At 35.7% G+C, this 20404-nt stretch overlaps 1 protein-coding gene and 1 long non-coding RNA gene across 2 annotated transcripts in view; one reads left to right on the top strand and one right to left on the bottom strand.

Annotated features, from left to right (window-relative positions):
• LOC134793852 (lachesin-like) overlaps nt 1–16093 on the bottom strand; it is a 108284-nt gene extending 92191 nt beyond the window's left edge. The window contains exon 1 of the mRNA XM_063765571.1: nt 15743–16093. The gene's annotated coding sequence lies outside the window, so the exon portion shown is untranslated. The remainder of the gene's footprint in view (nt 1–15742) is intronic.
• The window catches only part of LOC134793860 (uncharacterized), a 355027-nt gene that overhangs the window by 102690 nt on the left and 231933 nt on the right, over nt 1–20404 (top strand). The gene's annotated exons all lie outside the window — the stretch shown is intronic.

Raw genomic sequence — 20404 nt, 5'->3', positions numbered from 1 at the left:
CCGGAATTAAAATGGTGGTGGATTTTTCCCGGCAAAGGGGACTTATTCTTGTGAATTGTCTCGGCGATATTTAATTTTGCCGCGGTCGCTCCTTACAATCGTTTTACTAGATTCTCAGTCTGTTTTTTTAGGATTTTCGGTTACGTCAATTTGCCCTCTGGCGGTAAGTGTTGTTTGTAAGATTTTCTGTCACTAATGAACGTAATAAAGGATAAAGCTCTTACTTTTCGATGAAACATAAGGTATTTTCAAAATTGCTGAGCAACCGCTGTCAATTAGGCCAATTCGAAATTACACTGATATCAGAATTACATCTAACTGATGTCATTCAGTTATCCAGCATTTCGCACGTACTTGTCTGTACCTACATGTATTCGCGCGGGCGAGACGCACGATACCTAAATAATATGATTCGTATAATCATCCTAATATCAGTGTACGTTTGAATTGGCCTGTATAATCTATCAAAACAGATGTACAGTTAGCATGATAACTAAATGACATAATATACAAATGTACGTTCGATTTGGCCTCATATTAATTTTCAAGATGATGATCAACAAGATGATTTAAAGCCCCTGACAAACAGGCCTATTCGGATTTCGAGATAATCACAAGATCTTGAGACGATTTAGAGATCAACTAGATCTACATTAGATATCGACTAGATGTGACTTGGATATCTAAGTCATAACTTGTCGAAATCGTTCAAGAGGACCTCCAGAATCACGGAACCGTCAAATTTGATATATCTATTTTACAAATATCTTTAAATTATCCGTATCGTAACTTGTTGAAGTCTAGTAGAAATCTAATCCATTTTCCGAATCGAGCCGAAATTGTGTAGCGTCCATAGAATCTAATTTCGGTAATTTTGCCAAATAGGTCGTCCTACAAAAGCACTTCAAGAAAACATTAAAATTTGTATTAACGCATGCAGGCCTATATTCCAGGGTACTTTTAAGGAAAACTGACGCTAGAACGGCCCGAGTCCGGGACGAGGCGCCCGTTACTTCAGTTTTCTTTCCATAGAAGCCTTGGCCCGGACGAGGATCGTTCTAGCTTGAGTCCTTTACCTGTACTCTCATGAGTTTTTTCGTGTTTTGAAACAGTTTTTCCCCACTCATTAAGTCTTATGTCTAAGGTGACTGGGAGGAGCACATATTATACAGGGTGTAGCCAGGGGCGTTTAATCAAGTCCTATCTGAGCTTATTACACGCCGGAGCGCTAGATGGTTGACATATTCTAGAAAGGCGTATAGGGACCTAGAAAATACTTGTATAATGCATATTTTAAGCTTATTCTCATTTCTTTTTTATTATATTACTAACGTAGAATTGAGTAAACGAATGAAGAGACATAATGCAATGTGTCATAACTATAACAACCTCGGGCCCTTTTAATACTTAAATGAAATGTAAGGGGTAAGTACACCGAGCGGATGCTGCCCTTGCCCGAGTCATGAGACGCAAGCAGAGGCAGCACCCGCCATAGTGTTATGACTATTGAGAGTTGATGGAATCTGAAATGAGCTAGGCTATTCGGTGAAAGCAATGGATCAGAATTCTGGACTATGGGATATAAATTAAGACAGCCTAATAAAGATCTTAAATTGAAAAATTAGACCATTACCTGAAAGAACTTTCTTTACCTATTTATTAAACCATTAATTAATATTACGACGACCATGACCTCCTACGTAACCATGATGAAAAATCTTAACAACCAACCGATTTAAAACTGTGTATTATGTTGTAGAAAATCACTGCCAAAATAGAATCCTATACCCAGGAAACAAATGTTAAATAGCTGTGCAATTTCACAACTCCCTGATAATAAAGGCTCATAACTGTAATATCATAAAATCCAAAGTTACAATTGGCTTAAAACAAACGAAGAAGATAGTTCGCAAACTATAAATCAGAATTTCCTCCAACAATTGCGGGTGAACTGTAATGTAGGTTGCCACCTGGAGTTAGAGTCGAGATTCCAGTGCACTGCTTAATTAGACTCTGTCTTCACTCAAGTGTAAATTTCGTTCAGTTTTAGTGCAAGTCATAAGTGGTAATTGGCGACGACAATTAAAATACTTGCTGAAGCCCTTATTCTACTTAAGTTAATTTCGTCTAATTTAATTTGGTGTTGTTTTAATGGTCTTTTTATTTTTTTGTAGCTTACGGGACTTTTTAGGTATGTAAAGGCATAGCGAATCTAGACTAGGTCAAATGGAGAACAGAAGATCGCAGTTGTTTGTTTCTGTAACTTTATGTGTTATCTGATTAAGTTTGTCAGGTTTCTCGATGAGTCTTTACATCTTGAAGTTTTTTAACAGCATTTAACGAAGTAAGAAAAAGTCTCAGTGAAGAAAGAAATAAAATAGTCCTAGGCAAAATGGAAGGCGCAAAGACTTCAAAGGGACGGTCTTGCTAACCAACTCAATGGGCCGACCTTACCCCTATAAAGAAAGCCAAACCAAGCACTATGGTAAATCGCTCCCTCCACACAGAGAACTGCTGTGAAAACTTTCGTATTATAAGAAGAAGACAATGTCACCAAAATATAGAAGCACTTAACGTGACATTCGAAGGGGAATTATTTACATTAACCTACCTATTGTTACCTATTTTGGAGTAGGTACCTATTCAGCATTGACTGTTCCACGAATAGTCATACTTCACTTCATATTAAACATTTTTTACTGGTTGAAATATTTAAAAGGCTTTCCTTATTCTGCCGGCAGCGAACGTAAATCTATGTTTGCATAATTCATGAAGCTTCAAAGTACCTAAGATAGGTTTTAGAATATACCTTAGTTTATTTAAGACTTAACCAGAGAACAAATTATAATATCAGTTGACATCAAAAAGCCTTTACATTTTGCCAGACGTTTTAAATGTTGTAACATTTTAGTAAGTTCTAATAATAATTTATATTCTTTAACATTTTGATGATGAGAACGTATTCTGTGACTTCACAAGTAATATACCTACGTGATTTTAATGAATTATAGTTGATTTGCCTTTACATTTTGCCAGACGTTTTAAATGTTGTAACATTTTAGTAAGTTCTAATAATAATTTATATTCTTTAACATTTTGATGATGAGAACGTATTCTGTGACTTCACAAGTAATATACCTACGTGATTTTAATGAATTATAGTTGATTTGCCTTTACATTTTGCCAGACGTTTTAAATGTTGTAACATTTTAGTAAGTTCTAATAATAATTTATATTCTTTAACATTTTGATGATGAGAACGTATTCTGTGACTTCACAAGTAATATACCTACGTGATTTTAATGAATTATAGTTGATTTTATTACAATTTAAAGTGCAATAACTAATTTGTTCTTAAGTATATTTTTTAAATGTATGTATATGAGTTTTATTTCAATTACCACTGTAAATCAGTCAATTCGAAGTTCGTCAGTTAATTAGTTGTTAAATAATTTACTAATTCTGTAGGTATAGTTCGCCTCCGATGGCTCGGGCATGTGGTCCGTATGGGTGAAGATCGAGCGGTTTGGAGAGCGTACTCGGGCCGTCCGGATGGTCGACGACCGGTTAGGCGTCCTAGGTATCGCCGGAGCGATGAGGTCGTGAAAGATCTGAACGAGCGCGGTGCCGTCGATTGGACAGAAACGGCGCTAGACAGAGGAGCATGGCGTTCCTTAGTGTCAGAGGCCAAGATCCACTTCGGGTCGCTGCGCCACGGCAGTAACTAAGTAAGTAAGTAGGTATAGTTATACCAATTACTACGGATTTTCTTTCCCTGTAATCTTTTTTTTAATCCAATATATTTACATCTGGCCAGAAGATAAGCACCAAATAGGGAATTATGGAAATCCAAGAGACCTATTCAAATACTTCGTTTTTAACGTTAAACATAAAAAACATTTTTTTAAAGTAAGTCATAGCAAATATTTAACAATTATACCTACAGCATAATTATAATACGATTATGTACATTCGTTTAGTTTCATAAGTAAGAGTTACCATTTTTTTAAACCGTTTATATAATTTTATTTTTTTAACTATATCTCAACGGTGGAACCGTTCTCTAAGCACCATACTGGGCTGGCTGAGATGCAGGATCAGTATCGCCGTTATACGTGCCACCAGCATGTGTATCCGAGGCACACGCCACCGGTTTAAGTCTACTGCCAGGTGGCTTGGGTTCGACGACGGTGCCGCCCTTCCACAAATCGATTGAAAGCCCTTTTCTACCCTACCTATGTATTATCTAACCCTTTGCCTATGTATTACTTATGATTGTTATAATAAATGCTTGTTCTTTTATTTTTTTAAACCGTTTTAAATCAAAAGACAAGTCAAGATTTATTACCTTTTTTCACGCTAAAAAAAAACGAAGTTTGGGTAGATAAATTTTTTAGTGTAAACTATACAAGAAGCGTAGTTGCGCGGGATTCGCGTCACGTCGCCTCTACGAAACAGTTCTTGAATGGAGGCCGTACAATACAACCGAATACACGTCGAAATCACGCGGCGCGGGAAAAACCTTCGCAAATCACGCCACGCGTGGCTGCACGCCATGAGCGGTAGCGATTATTAGGAGTTTTCTAATAGCGAATATTGGGCAAAGCTCTGCGTAGGTGACACCACTAGCACATACAGTAAACAAACCTCATTGACATCATCAATGACACATCATACGTCACTAGGTCAATCACATGGCCTACCGTGAAACACGACGATCGAAAGTTCGGTTTCTGCCTCTCTATCACTCTTGCTTATTCTATCGATAGAGACGCAGATAAAGAAATTTCGTATTTCGCGTTTCGCGGTAGGCCACTTGTAAACAAACCGCCTTGGTGCATCGATGTCATGGTGAAAACTTGTCAAAAAACGGTTTAAGGCGTAGGATGTATAAGTTACTCTATGGTTTACTAAACAAATTAGTGCTGCACTGCAATTAGTGATGTCATTACAAACAGAATACGCCTCTTTATCTTTCTTCTAACGTGAAAGTACAGTATAAAGAAAGCACTCTTGTAATGGTGGTCGATTAAACTTTTGACTTCACAAGAAATTTTGTCGTAAACGCATTTTATGGGTACGCATTTGGTGCGTATGGGTGTATGTACCTACATACTTTATTGATTTAGTTCTAGAGCTCTGTCATAACATATGCACGACGCAGATCATTCGTTAACGCAAAATTTTGGTTTTATATTAATTTTTTACACATTTTTATCAAGAGCGACCATGTAAGAGTTCAGATGAAAATTAGACTATATTTGCAGGGGCAGACTCCATCCATAGAACAAAAATAACGAAAACATGTCAAATTTTTGCTGTATCCATAGCAGTACAATTTTAGTATGAAATAGCTAGTGATGTTAACAAGCAAGATTTTAAACAGAATTATATTTCCAGAGTAATGAACTGGATCTAGAAGCTGAAGCAGATTTGGGAGTTAAAAGAGTTCAAGCCATTTTTGTTACAGATTTTTGACTCTTGCCCGATTTTTCCGTGACAGCAGATCGCCCAACGCTGATAACTTGCAACTTGTGCACTGCACAACACAACTGGTGCCTTTCTGGCTCTCTCCCGAGGGCCCGACTCGATTGAAACGAAGGACCGACCCTCGCGAGGGGTAGTTTATTTCATTGTAAAGGCGTGAACGTCCCGGCATTGTTACAAGCGTTGATGATTTCACTTTATTTGTAACTTACTGGTAAGTTTCGGGGATTGGTTTGCTAACGGACGTGGATATTAGATTAACACAATCTTCGTGAGTTTACGGAATTGATATACCTTGATTAACATAACATAACACCTACCCTTATTGGTCCGGGAGACACCTGCATATTATATACATATTTATCTATCCACGTACTGCCGTGAAATCTTGTACAAAACAAAGAATGAACTACTGTTGTGCAAAAATAATAGATTTTAGTTAATTTTTTTACCCGACTACGGCACAGCCAAAAGGTAGAGATTTAAATTTAGCAGTCCATGGAGGTAGTTATCTTTACACTCTTATTCCCCATATGAAAAAAGCCGTTAGTAATAAATGAGTTATTCCAGGTAACTCATGGCTACCTGTCGTTAATTTATTATGAGTGTGAGCATCGGTCCTATTAAAATAAAATCATAATTACTTGCGGTACAAGACATTAAATATATTCATCTGAACAGAAATTTATCATTGATTCCATCCCGAAATGTCCAATAAAATACAGGCAATGATGATTTTATTAAGTGTATTGAGTAAACGTTCCTTATTATTTCATTTTATCAATCCCTCGTTTTTGGTAGAAAAATTCTAGGCCTCCTTATTATATTGTCTCATCCCAGACTCACCTGTCAAGTGGAGCGACGGGACAAAACTAATATTAAGGACTGTTATTTGTACCTTTATCTACTTTATTTAACCAGAATAAGCCTGACCCTCGATTAGGTATAAATATTAGAAATCTTCATGCCAGGTTATACAGGATGTCCCAGAAATCGACGTCAAGCCGTAAACGGATGATAGATGATGTAATTATTGAAGATTACATAATAATAAAAAAATTAGAATAAATTATGGAATTTGTAGTAACAAGAGTTAAAGAACCATTACAGGTTGTGGATTTTTTAGTGAATTTTTAAAGTGACCATAATTTTTAAAGACCATGAGTTGGATTTATTTTTTGTATTTTTATGATAACTGTTATGACTTGGTCTATCATCCGTTTACGGCTTGACGTCGATTTCTGGGACACCCTGTATAGGTAGGTTACATGTTAGACAAGATATTTTTTGATTGAATAGTCCTTAGCCCCGCTTATAGAAGTGACAGCCCTGAGCTCATGTTATTACTTGGAATAGGAAAGTAAATAACATTTTAATAAAGGTGCGAATAGGTAGGTACTTTAGAAATTATAGTAAGGCCTTTCTCTAGTAACTTCAAAGATTCTGTTTTTAGGGTTCCGTACCCAAAGGGTAAAACGGGACCCTATTACTAAGACTTCGCTGTTCGTCCGTCCGTCCGTCCGTCTGTCTGTCACCAGGCTGTATCTCACGAACCGTGATAGCTAGAGAGTTGAAAATTTCACAGATGATGTATTTCTGTTGCCGCTATAACAACAAATACTAAAAACAGAATAAAATAAAGATTTAAATGGGGCTCCCATACAACAAACGTGATTTTTGACCAAAGTTAAGCAACGTCGGGCGTGGTCAGTACTTGGATGGGTGACCGTTTTTTTTTGCATTTTTTTCCGTTTTTTTTTTTGCATTATGGTACGGAACCCTTGGTGCGCGAGTCCGACTCGCACTTGCCCGGTTTTTTTTTTGACAACTTTCGCTCGATAGAAATAAAACACTAACGCACTTTAAAAATTTGTAACGAATGACGATCTTTAACGATCATAATATGAATTCTTGTAGATTGACATGCCTGCAATTTATAATGTAATCTGTATTATGAAATAAATAAATCTAATCTATCTAATCTAATCTAATGTTGCAGAAGCGCGAAAAATATGAAAATTGCTTCTAAAAATGAGCAATATCATGTCTGACCGAACTCATCGAATACTTTTTTTTAGTTTTTAATCTATAAAAAATTAAAATTCAAAAACATGATATCCGAGATTCCGAACACGCACAGCCATCTCGCTCACGCTTACGCTCAGTGAGAGAATAACACGAACCTACGGGGCCTTCAATAATAGTACATTTTGATGCTAGTGCGGAAATTATGTCATTACTTCACGAGTAACGACATATCACGAGCAAGACTCGGGACGACCTTTTTTAATACAGTTGCGAAAAAACAAGAAAAACAATAAAAACAATAACGAATGTTGCCTTTGGAAACTTAAAACATGCTTGCAGTAAGAAAAAACGCCTCTTCTTTGACAGGTGTTTCGGCAGCTATTCCGTTCCATTCAGACTACTTATTAAGAACGGTTTTTCAATATTCAATATTAAAAAATAAACTTGTTATAATGATGAAGAGGTAAATAATAAAAAATCTAATATGTATATTTTTCGTATTCTTACATTAACAGGATGTTTTTATGTTGATTACGACGTTTAAAGGAAACTAATATTAACATATTAACAACACTCATCAATAAGTAGTTATGAATTGGAACAAGTATACATTAAAAAAAGAATTGAATAGTGAAATGCACTAGTTCGCGAAAACCAACTTTCCGCACGCTAAACAGCTACGTAAAGTAACACTTTTTGAGCAACTGTATTAAAAAAGACTTTTACATCTCGAATGTCGCTGCAGTGCTAATTTATTCCCTCGGCGGTTTCATAATCGGGCAACGCCTAATTAACTCCCATAATTGGACTGACAGTTCGTTCATTTGCGCTATGCTTTACATTTCTTATTTTTGTCTTCAAGCTGTCCTCAGGAATAAAAAGCCGGTGAAATATTTGACACTTGTTATATTTTACTGTATAAGTCACCGTGAAAATCCGTTTTCAGCTCAGTTTTATTACAAAGGCGTTTGAGTGAACTAGTTTTTAAGGAAGTTATAGCACAATCATGATAATTATATATCTGGGTCTGTGTGTATAAATTGAACGCATCACATTATTTTATGCTAATATTACATAGTGCATGAATTAACTTATTGTTAAGCATATCGACTACCGTGGGCTCAAAGGGCTTAACGGACAAAACCCGATTTTTCAGGAGAGCCAAAAAACAGTTTTGTTTTGAGAAAAAAAATCATAACTTTTTTGTTTGTTTGAATAAACTGATGCCTGTGGCTTATTCTTAACTTTTAGAGCTCTTTTAAACTGATTGCTTGAACTTATAATACAATGCTTATTTACGAAAATAGCATGTCCGTTACGCCCAAAAACACGACCGTTTTTAAGAAGGGCGTCACTTACGCCTCTTTTTTATGGTTTATCTTATTAGAAAACGGGCTTAATGTACAAAAAAAATTACGGTTTTAGTACCATTTGGCGTAAATCCAACAATTTCGTTGCAATATTGGCAACTTGCATTTAAGGAACACTATACTTCTAAGTACTATAATTTGCAATTATTTTTTCAAAAACTTATAGAGATGTATTGTCACTGTCAAGTTTTTTCCCCATTTTAATTATTTTTGATACTTAAACTTGGCAGAGGTCGTTTTTTTAGCCACAAAACCATTTTTTTTTATTTGTTATTATTACTTGAACAGAATCACCGCTGTCCTACTATCTATATCTATTTACGTATATCAAAACAATTTATAATAATTACTTTAATTATAGAAAGTATTAGGTATGCGTTATATCAGTTAGTAATCTTAGTTTGATGATAAAATTTACTTTTAACACTATAATACTATTAGGTACAATAGTAGTTTTGACATTTTGTATGTCTGTTCAGTAAAAGTTAATCAATATGCCATTATTTATGACATAACATCAGAGTAGGTAGCAAAAAGGCATATGGCCTACATACTTCTATGTATTTTAATCCAAACGTTATAGACAACAACTTTCATAAGGTTAATCCTATAAATTGGGAGTTTAATTTAAACAAAAAAGTATAAATATTACGTCTAAACCAAATTGCAAATGGCCCAGTCACATATAAAACTAAAAGTTATCAGTCTAACCTTAATTAATCGCCATAATTATCATTTAAATATAATCATGTTTTATTATTTTCATAAAACTGATGAAAAAGGTACCCACTAGTTCAGTTTAAATTGTCGAATTTTAGTAACCCTATAAATAAATTATTAATGAGCACATGAGCAGGTAATGCAAGTACCTACTTAATAAAAAAAATGACAAGGAAAGTACTAGGTCATCCCACTTAAACACAAAAAAGCAACAATTATAAACTCGAAATTGTACATAGTATCTTGGCGTATCTCTTACATTTAATTCTTTAACATTCGTATAAATATTCACTAATTGTGGGCGTAACGTACATTTAGTACTCAAAAATCTACTGCAAATAGGCGTAACTGACAAAAAAATTGCACAGATTTAATAAAATGTTCGATGCAAAAGGGCGTATCGTACAAAAAGTTGGGCGTTACGCCAAAATGTCTCACAACATTTTTTTGAATTGGAAGATACGGCAAAATGCGTTGGAAAATTGTGTTCAAGCATTGATTTTTCATAGGGCTTAACGGACATTTTTTTCAAGTTATCGAGACGTTAAATATACCATTCGATAGAGAAAAAAAAAACTGAGTATAACTGCATTCATAACTCATTTTCGCCATTTTGTCCCTTACGCCCTTTGAGCCTATGGTAGTCGATATAACTATATGCGACGTCTACAGACGTTACTCAACCAAACGTCTTAAGCACATTACTCAGAACTAACTATAATAACAATTGTCAATGGAACAAACAACTGACACATGCACAGCCTTAACTTCCCTTCAAATCTCAATCCAATTCCCAAGCCATAAAGTTCTATTTCGATTAACGGAGCTCGCTCCATGCATGTCAAGCACACGGCAGGGTTGGTACAATAGGCGTCTTATTTGTTGACGGTCGGGATTAATAGTGAATGAAACTTACTGAATTAGTTTGAAACTGAAATTATAAACGTGTTGTGTAAGCGAGACAAAGCGTATTGTGCTGTCTGGAACTGAAGTGATCATTTTCTATTGTTTGAGTGAGTTTATTTAGCTTTAGAGTGACTGAACGCACGTGAATGTGAATGCTTGAAATATTTCACCATTGAGCGGGTAACTGATAAATGTGGGTGTAGTTAATAATCATATTTTGGGTGAGGAAATAATTTAATGTATTTATAACTTTGTTTATTGTAAAATAGTTAACAAACCTTAAGTTAAAAATAGGTAGTAGGTAAGTTCAAAACGTGCTTCGAATCAATGTTAAAATAGATTCTGTTTTTACAGCTTTTAACTATGTTTCGGCTTCGAACTTTTAAAAGATCTTCTTGATTAGGATGAGATTAGAGAGGTACATACATCTCAGTCGCACTAATATAGGTATATAAATAATATGTAAGTGCGGGGGAGTTGCACACAGATCATCAACAATAGATAGGGTCTTTAGTTGAGGTTCTAATTGGCATCCAAATGGAAGATTTTAGAAACAAGGAACCCGACACAATTCATACAAAAAAATCATGCGTTAACACATTCACTGCCAACGTTTTTGTACGCTCATAGCCGAATCCAGCGTTTTTACGGTTTGTAGAGGAAGACTACTAACAGAGAATCCATCGAGCGGGTTCCCGGCATTCAATGTGTTAATAGTTCTTGACAACAATTTTCACATATTTACATATTGTAACGAAACGTATGCTAGAATTTGAGTATTTTGCAGAAAACAAAGAAAATTTTCATTTGGTAAAAAGAAAATGTTGACAGGAAAACACTTTTCGAAATGTTTCCACACTGAAATTTAGCAATTATGGAAACTTTAAGTATACCTTACATTAGTAGCTCCTCTATGCTAAGAATAAGAATCTATGCTAATCTATGCATATCGATATATATACTAGAAAAAAAATCTAAATTATAAGATTCAAATTAAAAACCGGCCAAGTGCGAGTCGGACTCGCACAAGTAGGGTCCCGTACCATTACGTAAAAACCGGCAAAAAAATCACGTTTGTTGTATGGAAGCCCCACTTAAATATTTATTATTCTGTTTTTAGTATTTGTTGATAGCGGCAACAGAAAAACATCATCTGTGAAAATTTCAACTGCCTTGCTATAGTAGCTATCACGGTTCTTGAGATACAGCCTGGTGATAGACAGCCAGATGGACAGACACACAGACACAGACGAACAGCGGTGTCTTAGTAATAGGGTCCCTTTTTTACCCTTTGGGTACGGAACCCTAAAAAATGGTTGATTTCAAGTTTAACTAGTCATTCTTTATTAATTTACTCAATTAATAATGTATTACGTACTTAAGTTATTTTTGTTTCGTTTACCACAAATTTAATGTTCCAACCAATTTCAATCGGATTATTAAATTTAATATTTGCGCGATAAATTCGTTTTATTAATTTAAATTAAGTAATTTTAAAATAATGCAAATATAATGATTCTGATATAGGTACGTTTTAAAAAGATAATTATTTAAAAAAAGCATCAGATACACTCAGTTATACTTAAGCGTACATCGGGGTTTTAGAGGTGGGCATGATTTCTCGTGTTTATAAGATCGTTTATTGTAAAATTGTGCCGTTAAAAAATTGTGAAAAAATACCGGTATTATTACGTTCTTTTTCGTTCTTTGGTATATTATTTCATTTTTAAAGGAACAACCTAATAATACAAAGTCGTTACCTAAATACATGATTCAGTCCTACGTAAATAGCGTAAAATAATTATAAATATTGTGCTAATTCGGGGTTTTTAAAAATACCGGTTCCTTTCATACATTGGTTAACAATCTACTATTGGTGCGTTATTTCTTCCGCTACATTGATGCTGGCTGTAGAACAGACTGTGACAGATACTTTAGAACGGATCCCTTTGTTTGACATAATAATTGAAAATCATAATGTAATGATGTCAGATTAAGATTAGTCATCATTCTGAAACCGTTTACTTTTCAGAATTTTCCTAAGGTTATCCTATAGATAGGAATAGTTCACCACAAAACGTTAGTCACAAACCAAATTGTGACTAACGAAAATGCGGACAAACAATACATTAAGTATGACTTAAAAGTGGGGTCCCTTTGTTTCCCATAAAGTTTTAAGTCATAATGTATTGTTTGTCATATTATCGTTAGTCATAAAACTGACACCGTTAACTTTTCAGGATTTTCGTAAGGTTATTCTATAGATATGTTAGGTTATATAAGGTTAGGTTTGTGTTATGACTAACGAAAATTCGGACAAACAATACATTATGACTTAAAACTATTTGGGAAACAATAGAGACCCCTTAAAAGTATATGGGAAACAATAGACGGCCCGATTCGAACTTTAAGATACGTCAGTTAATAGATCAAAAACGATATGGATTAGATGTGTCAGTGTCAAAAGTGACGTTTTTGTTTTGAAGAAACGTCACATTTGACACTGACATAATATTATCTAATCCATAATTATTATCGTTTCTAGAACTATTAATTGACTTATCTTAAGTTCGAATCGGGCAGAGAGACCCTTTAGAACGCGAACTATACAGATATATCTCTGGAAAAGTATTCGAGTGTCTATGACCTTTTTGGAAAACGATGGCAGCTAATTTTGGCGCGTTTCATTCGCTACTATTGATGCGGACTACATAGGGCATGCTCCCGGGAATTCCCGGTTCTCATATTCCCGGGAATTTCATAGTGTCAAAAGAACCGGTACTGAAGTCCCGGTACCGGTACTCCCCGGTATAGTAGTAATGTTTTAGTACTTTAGCTCGGGACATTATATAACATTTAATAATGGTGCTATGAAACGGGGGACCCAAATAATCCGACAAACTAACCTAGTAAAGTAGGCATTCGTGCAGGCAGGCCGTGCCGTCATAGTGCTGAGTGCATCGACTACGCTACAGCCGTGTGGCTCGACCCAGGTGGAGGCAAAGGGTGCCGGTTAGTTTCGTAAAATAGGTTGGAACGCCAATAAGTGTTTGTTTATAATAAAATAAGTCAATTATTAATTCTTATGCAATTACTTGTATGAAAATAAGTCATTCATAAAGATTGTACGCTAACACAAACAATTTCTTAAAAGTAATTAAAAGATGCCTTGAGAACCAGGAAGAACCGGGAATCCCGGTTCCGGCCATGCGGGAAATTAAATTATTGGTACCGGGACCGACCGGTACTGCATGCCCTAGGACTACACATACAAACAGCAACACTCGTACTGTACATAGGTGGACCATATTTTTAAAGGCATAAGTTCCACAGATGTACAGTCACCAGTGTGGGCGATGGTACACTCGTGCCCAGGGGACGTTATATTGAAATTGCGGCGCCCGATCAATTGCATCGGTTGGACGTCCATCAGAATATTTTGAATGCCATTTATTTTGCGTCAGCAATTACTGACACAGGGTGAGTCCTGGAACATGGGCCATATAAAGGGGGAATTATTATATGGCCCCTTTATATGGCCCATTTTAATAATTTAACCGAAAATAACTTACAGTGTGTCTGATAATTCGAGTAACTAAATTTACCCACCAAAAATATGTTTACAAAGAGTTTTTGGAATTTTTTAAACAATCAGGAAAACTATGCGTTTCTCCGATCGAATAATTTTATTTTCCATAACGATTTGTAGGGCGATTTTGTTCTTTTTGTAGATATTATTTCTGTGAGTAGATATACATATATACCTTACCTAATTATAGTTGAATGAATCATGGAAGTATTTTTTTTACTTTTAAATAGATAAAAATTTAAATAACAGTTCATAAGGACATGTTTATATCATCTACCTACTTGAATACCTATTTTTTGTCAAAAAATATTTTTATAAACATATATTTTGGGATTTTAGAAGAATTTATACTCATAAACGTTCGGTTCAGACGCAAGCTATCCCATACAAAAAAAAACCAGGGATCTGTTTATTTGAATGAATTTTTAAATTTTTCTTTATTAATTTATAATTATTATATAAGAGTTGAATGTTCTTCTTACGAATATTCTATTCAACATTAAAAAAAGCAAAACTGGGCATTTCCTTTGTTCGATTTTTAAGAAATTGTTGGTTATATTTTAATCCGTAGCCTACTCTTCCCGCCGCCGGCGTAGCAGGCGCCGGGCGTAGCATAAGCTACTACGCCGTAGCGCTTGTAGACTCGCTAGCTCGCTACGCCATTAATGGGCTTTATCACCGGCAAGGCGAGAGGGTATATTGATATACCATACAGTCAGCGATAAATTAAATGGCTGATTTATCGCTATGTGTACATTTTCTCGCTCTAAGATAAATTATTCCATAACAGACACACTCAAAAGCTTAAATTCAATTATCAAATTATTTGAAAATTAAATTAGCTATAGCCGGTATAGTCAAATAATTGGATAAATTAAATGACTATTTTATTGCAGATGGTATAAATTTTCCCGCTTTGATATGGTTTTTTTCTCCATAAATGTCACATTTAAAAGACTATTGAATCTCAAATAATTTTAGAATTACATTTTATTTGTATAATAGTTACATACCTATTTGAACAAATTAACACAATTAATTGTATTTTAATATAAAAAATACATAACAGTATACATTCATTTGAAATTGGTCGTTACGTTCGCTCTTAATTAATATTTTGTATTAGTAATGACATAGGCCTATGTCTAGCAGTGGACGTCCTCTGGCTGATATGATGATGATGATGATGATTAGTAATGAATTCCTTACGAAGAAGTAATCGACATAAAAATCCAAGTCGTTAATTTTGATACAATTATTCCAAAGTTTTGTTATTATTTTAGCGGCTTTGGTTAAAATTTAGTTGAAGCGTAAAGCTATTCTACGTATAATTCGAGTGTTCGGCGACTAATAATGAATATAATTATCGATTAATATTGTAAATGACTTTGTTTTAATTTTATTGTCATACTTCTTATTACTGTTTATAATCATAAGCAAAATTTTCAAATAAGATAACACATAGGAAAGCAATCTTATTTAATTAATTATTCAATTATATATTAACAATATGACTTGTCATTATGTATCATATCTAAACACATTGCGTACTGAAAAAACCTTTTTTTTAAGTAATTAGATATGCAACCTTAATCCAGCTAATTAATTATCATCCCTTACCAAATTACTTGAAAAAACTCACCACAAAAATAATTACAAAATCCTCACAGCACTTACATAACGTCTAACACCCGCGTAAAGTTTAAAACTTTTCTTATCGCGCGCGACAAAATGCGTACCGTTATAACCACGCTCGCGGGCAAACTGAGCGCTCCGAGCGCCTCTCAGCGCTCCCAGCCGACCGATCTAGTTTACTTCATGTTAAGATCGAAATTTGATCGCGCTTAGAATGAACGCTGAGCACAGCGCATGCGTGGGTTCGTTGACTTGGATGCTGCAACGGTGCATTAGCATTCTTGGGAGCGCTAACTTTGAACCATATTTTGGGTATCGGCGGTTAATGGTTAAATATGGCTACATTGTGTTCACCTTTTAAAATTTTGATTGAGATAATACTACAGGCGAATCATGGATAAGTTTATCCCCACGCGATAAATTCTTAGGGATATATATTTCACTCAGACTTGTCCGCACAAGTATTAGTGCGAGCCAGACGCCCGCGCCATTAGCTAACTTATATGATTCCAATAGATTTACTATGGCGTACTTGGTCTTAGAAAAGCGGACAGACTATAAACAGGTTTCAATTATTATCCATATGCCACACAAACCTAATATATAATTATGAGAAAAAAATAGTTATACCTAATTTTCTTTAGTATTTTATCGTCCGTCGATTGAGAATGTAGACAGTTTGACTTACCTCCTCAATCTACTGAACATAACCAATGAATAATTGGGTCAAAATTCGTTCGTTGTCTAGTTTTTTGTACCCAAAAAATGTGACGGAGTGGAGTTTATTGTATGGGGTGAAATTTAGATTAAATTTTTTCTCGTGTGAATTATAATCTACAGCTAGAAAGACATGCAATATTTAGCACTCGACTTTTTTTATTTATTTGACAAAATCAATAAGTGGGTCAAAACTAACTTGCAAGATTTGACCCGTGCAAACATATAGCTTCATACATAGATACATAACTTTACATGTTAATAAAAAGCTTGTAAAAAATACCATCGTGACAGAATAATAATTTTGACCCAATTATAGTAGGTATTTCATAACATGACATACAGTGGCATCCGTTTATTATGACTCCGCATATACTGACCAACCGCTTACTATGACGTAATTACTGTGCGAAGTTTGGTTTTCATATAAAATTCTTTGTGACAAATTCGGATAAGATGACTTCGCTTATAGTGACAAACCGCTTACTATGACCTATAAATCCTATTTTCATGAATTTATGTCCGGTTATAGTGACACATTCGCTGGTTTTCGTGGCCATCCCCACGTCTTTCCTTGCGAGGACGTTTGGTGCGTGCGTGGCGTTTAAGTTATTTTAGTTTTGATTCTCGGTTACAAGTTAATAATTGGTACAAGGTTAATAAAACGCATCTCTCACAAAAGAATTTGAGATTAATTTGGAAAAATTAACAAGAAGAAGAAGTTAATCAACTATGCTTTATATGACATCTGCTTAGTATGACGTATTTGTCACTTCCCTTCGATGTCATTATAAGCGGATTCTACTGTATCTCAATCTCTAACACAGCAAACCTTCAACCATACTTTAACTTCTCACGAACTACCACGAACCAGACTAGTAAAGTTGTAGACCTAGTATTGTACATAAACCACATACACATAGGAAAATGTGCACCATTCCAAACTAAAGAGCAACAGTCGTAGTTTTGGCGGTTAGGCCAAAAATAGTCAAGTATTTCAAATTTACAGCTAGCCAGAGTTGAACTAACACCGCGAACTGTCTGTAGCGAGCCGGAACTTGGGGCCCGATTCTGATTATTTAACTTGCGTTAACAGCGCCATCTATGACCTTTTATGCACTTCATAGAACCCTAGATAGCTTATCGATAATCGGTATCTTACGCATCCGACAAGGGTACGTAGTTCCAGAGACAGTCCATAATTGGTGGTGCTGTAATTAAAAATAATTAATATAGGATAATAGCGAAATTGTAATATACTTATGTCCAGTGATCGTACATTTTCCAGCATTTTTGGTGCAGCAGAGTGGTGTTAACGGAATTGGTATAGATAATTTCAACTGAAATGGTAAATTAAGGTTAATATCAACGTAATAAACGCTAATTAATCATTAGGGTTGAAATTATTTATACCAATTCCGTTAACACCACTCCGCTGCACCAAATCGATTCGCGTGGTGTTAACGGAATTTGTATAGATAATTTCAACTGAAATGATAAATTAAGGTTAATATCAACGTAATAAACGCTAATTAATCATTAGGGTTGAAATTATTTATACCAATTCCGTTAACACCACTCCGCTGCACCAAATCGATTCGCGTGGTGTTAACGGAATTTGTATAGATAATTTCAACTGAAATGATAAATTAAGGTTAATATCAACGTAATAAACGCTAATTAATCATTAGGGTTGAAATTATTTATACCAATTCCGTTAACAACACTTCGTGCACCAAAAACGCTGGAAAATGTACGATCCCTGCTCATGTCACTTTTCCAATAGGTATACGCCATAATTAGCACACGTTGTTCTGACTCCTACTCCCTCAAGATCCTACGACCTCCACCCACGTGCCATCAGATTAAAGTTTAATCTGCGTTTCTTAACCTGTAGTCCGCGGACCCCTGGGGGTCCACGCATATATGTACGGGGGTCCGCCGCAATCTCCCCTATTCTCACCGGTCTGAAATGTATTGCTGTTTTTTTTTAATAAGGACCTTAAGGTCCTTGGACTTGTGCTTGATTTCCTAGGGGTCCGTGGATGGAAAAAGGTTAAGAACCGCTGGTTAAACAATTTGTTACTGTTTTAATCCTATCTTGATTCCTCACGAATCTCACGATCACCAAGACAACCGCCAAGGTCGTATCAAAACCAGTTCAAAACCGTGACAAGCTGTTAAATCTAAGAAGCAGATCGCAATACAGCGGGAAATGCTGCCAGCGTCCTAAGCAATCATTGCAAAAGGGGCTCAATTTCTTAAATGTATTTTAATTTTATTTAGTTTATTTTAAAGATAAGTCAGTTTATTAAGCTTAGAATAAATATAAAAGTGGAAAAATTACTGTCTTGGGTGACACTTGAACTTAAAAAACTTGAAATTAAAAATTAGTATGGGTAGCACATCGTAACTGGTGAATTTCCAATATGACTTGCAACTCCGGTTGCCGTTTAAGAAGTGTAACACTCTTACGGTAGATGTCGCTTGGGTCCCCTTGACCCATAATATGGTGGAAAGATTTGCTGGCTATGGATGAGGTCTTGGTGGCTCAGATGGCAGAGCGCTGGAGTATCGATCCAGAGGCCGTGAAAATAGTCAGTTTATATTTTTAAGGGAAAATAAAGTTTACAGGCAGAGAAATATCAGGCGCCCGTGCGTATCGTGCGAACGGACAAGTAGATTTAATTGGTCATTTTGATTTTATTTAGATAAGATCTTGAAGATCGCTCACGCTGGTTGGTGCATGCGAAATGAAGATCGTCGTCGAGTCGAGTCGTACGTGAGATGCGCGCCAATCGTCAATGTCGTATCAAAACCAGTTCAAAACCGTAACAACCTGTTAAATCTGAATCCGACGTGGAGCAAAGCGACTACTACTGTTATTTAATTAGACACAGTTTCTATAAGTATCTGCGATATTTTTTTAATGAGTTTTGCCGTGTGAGGGAAAACTCTTTACAGGGGCACCGCCGGCCGGGTGTACGGTGAGTAGACACATGACGTGTTGAGTATTAAGGTCAACACGTCATGTGACATTTAAGGTGACATTTAATAAATAGAAAATATATTTAATAAAATAAACAATAATTCTAATTACATTTTCATAAAGGTCACCTAAATGCCACTCACGTAGGCCACTAGTATATAAGCACCAATTTACTCAATAAAGATGTTCAGTATTCAGCAGACTTCCTAGTATTAATTATCTACCCGAACGCCCCACATTACATGGCGACCCTGCCAGTGGAACTGCTCAGCAGTTCTGGTATCACCACCTTCGGAATCGTCTAAGTTGCGTCGCCCAGCCATCCAGCCAGCCAGCCAGCCACCCAGCCACCCAGTCACCCAGCAAGCCAGCTAGCCAGCACCACTAAGCACAGCACTAGACCGCGTCGCGTAGCTACGACCCTGAACAACTATGGAACCGAGCACAGCTTCCGGCCAGTGCGGCAATACAATCACAGTAACAATCATATTAAATACTGAGGGACAGCCAACAAGAACAGCAAAATGGACAAGGAAGCAGCCACACACCCGCCATCGACCCCAACCGCCAACCCCGCTAGTACGTACTCAGCAACACCACCAAGCCAACACGTCAAGGAAGAAGAATAAAGGGCGAGCCACACGCCACATCCAAGCGACCGTGACCACCAATAATACTACAATAGAAGACCAGGATGAAGACTGGACAAAGGTACCTACATCAAACTAAATAATCTTCTTTACACATTTTTTTTTCTCTCTTTCTCTCGAAAATTATCATTAAATATAGTCTATTAAATCTAAACTATAATCTTAATAATGTATAAACTATTCTTTAAACATGCAGATACGTCTGCGAGCGATATTCCAAATTCTACTAAGTACCTATTAATCTATTAATTATAATTAATTTACGATTACTACTTGATGACGAAAAACAAAACATGAATATATGTTAAAAAAT

This window comes from Cydia splendana, chromosome 9 (assembly GCF_910591565.1).
Source record: "Cydia splendana chromosome 9, ilCydSple1.2, whole genome shotgun sequence".
In the NCBI taxonomy this organism is placed as follows: domain Eukaryota; kingdom Metazoa; phylum Arthropoda; class Insecta; order Lepidoptera; family Tortricidae; genus Cydia; species Cydia splendana.
The sequence above is the reverse complement of the archived record's forward strand: the minus strand, read 5'-3'. Positions and strand labels throughout refer to the sequence as shown.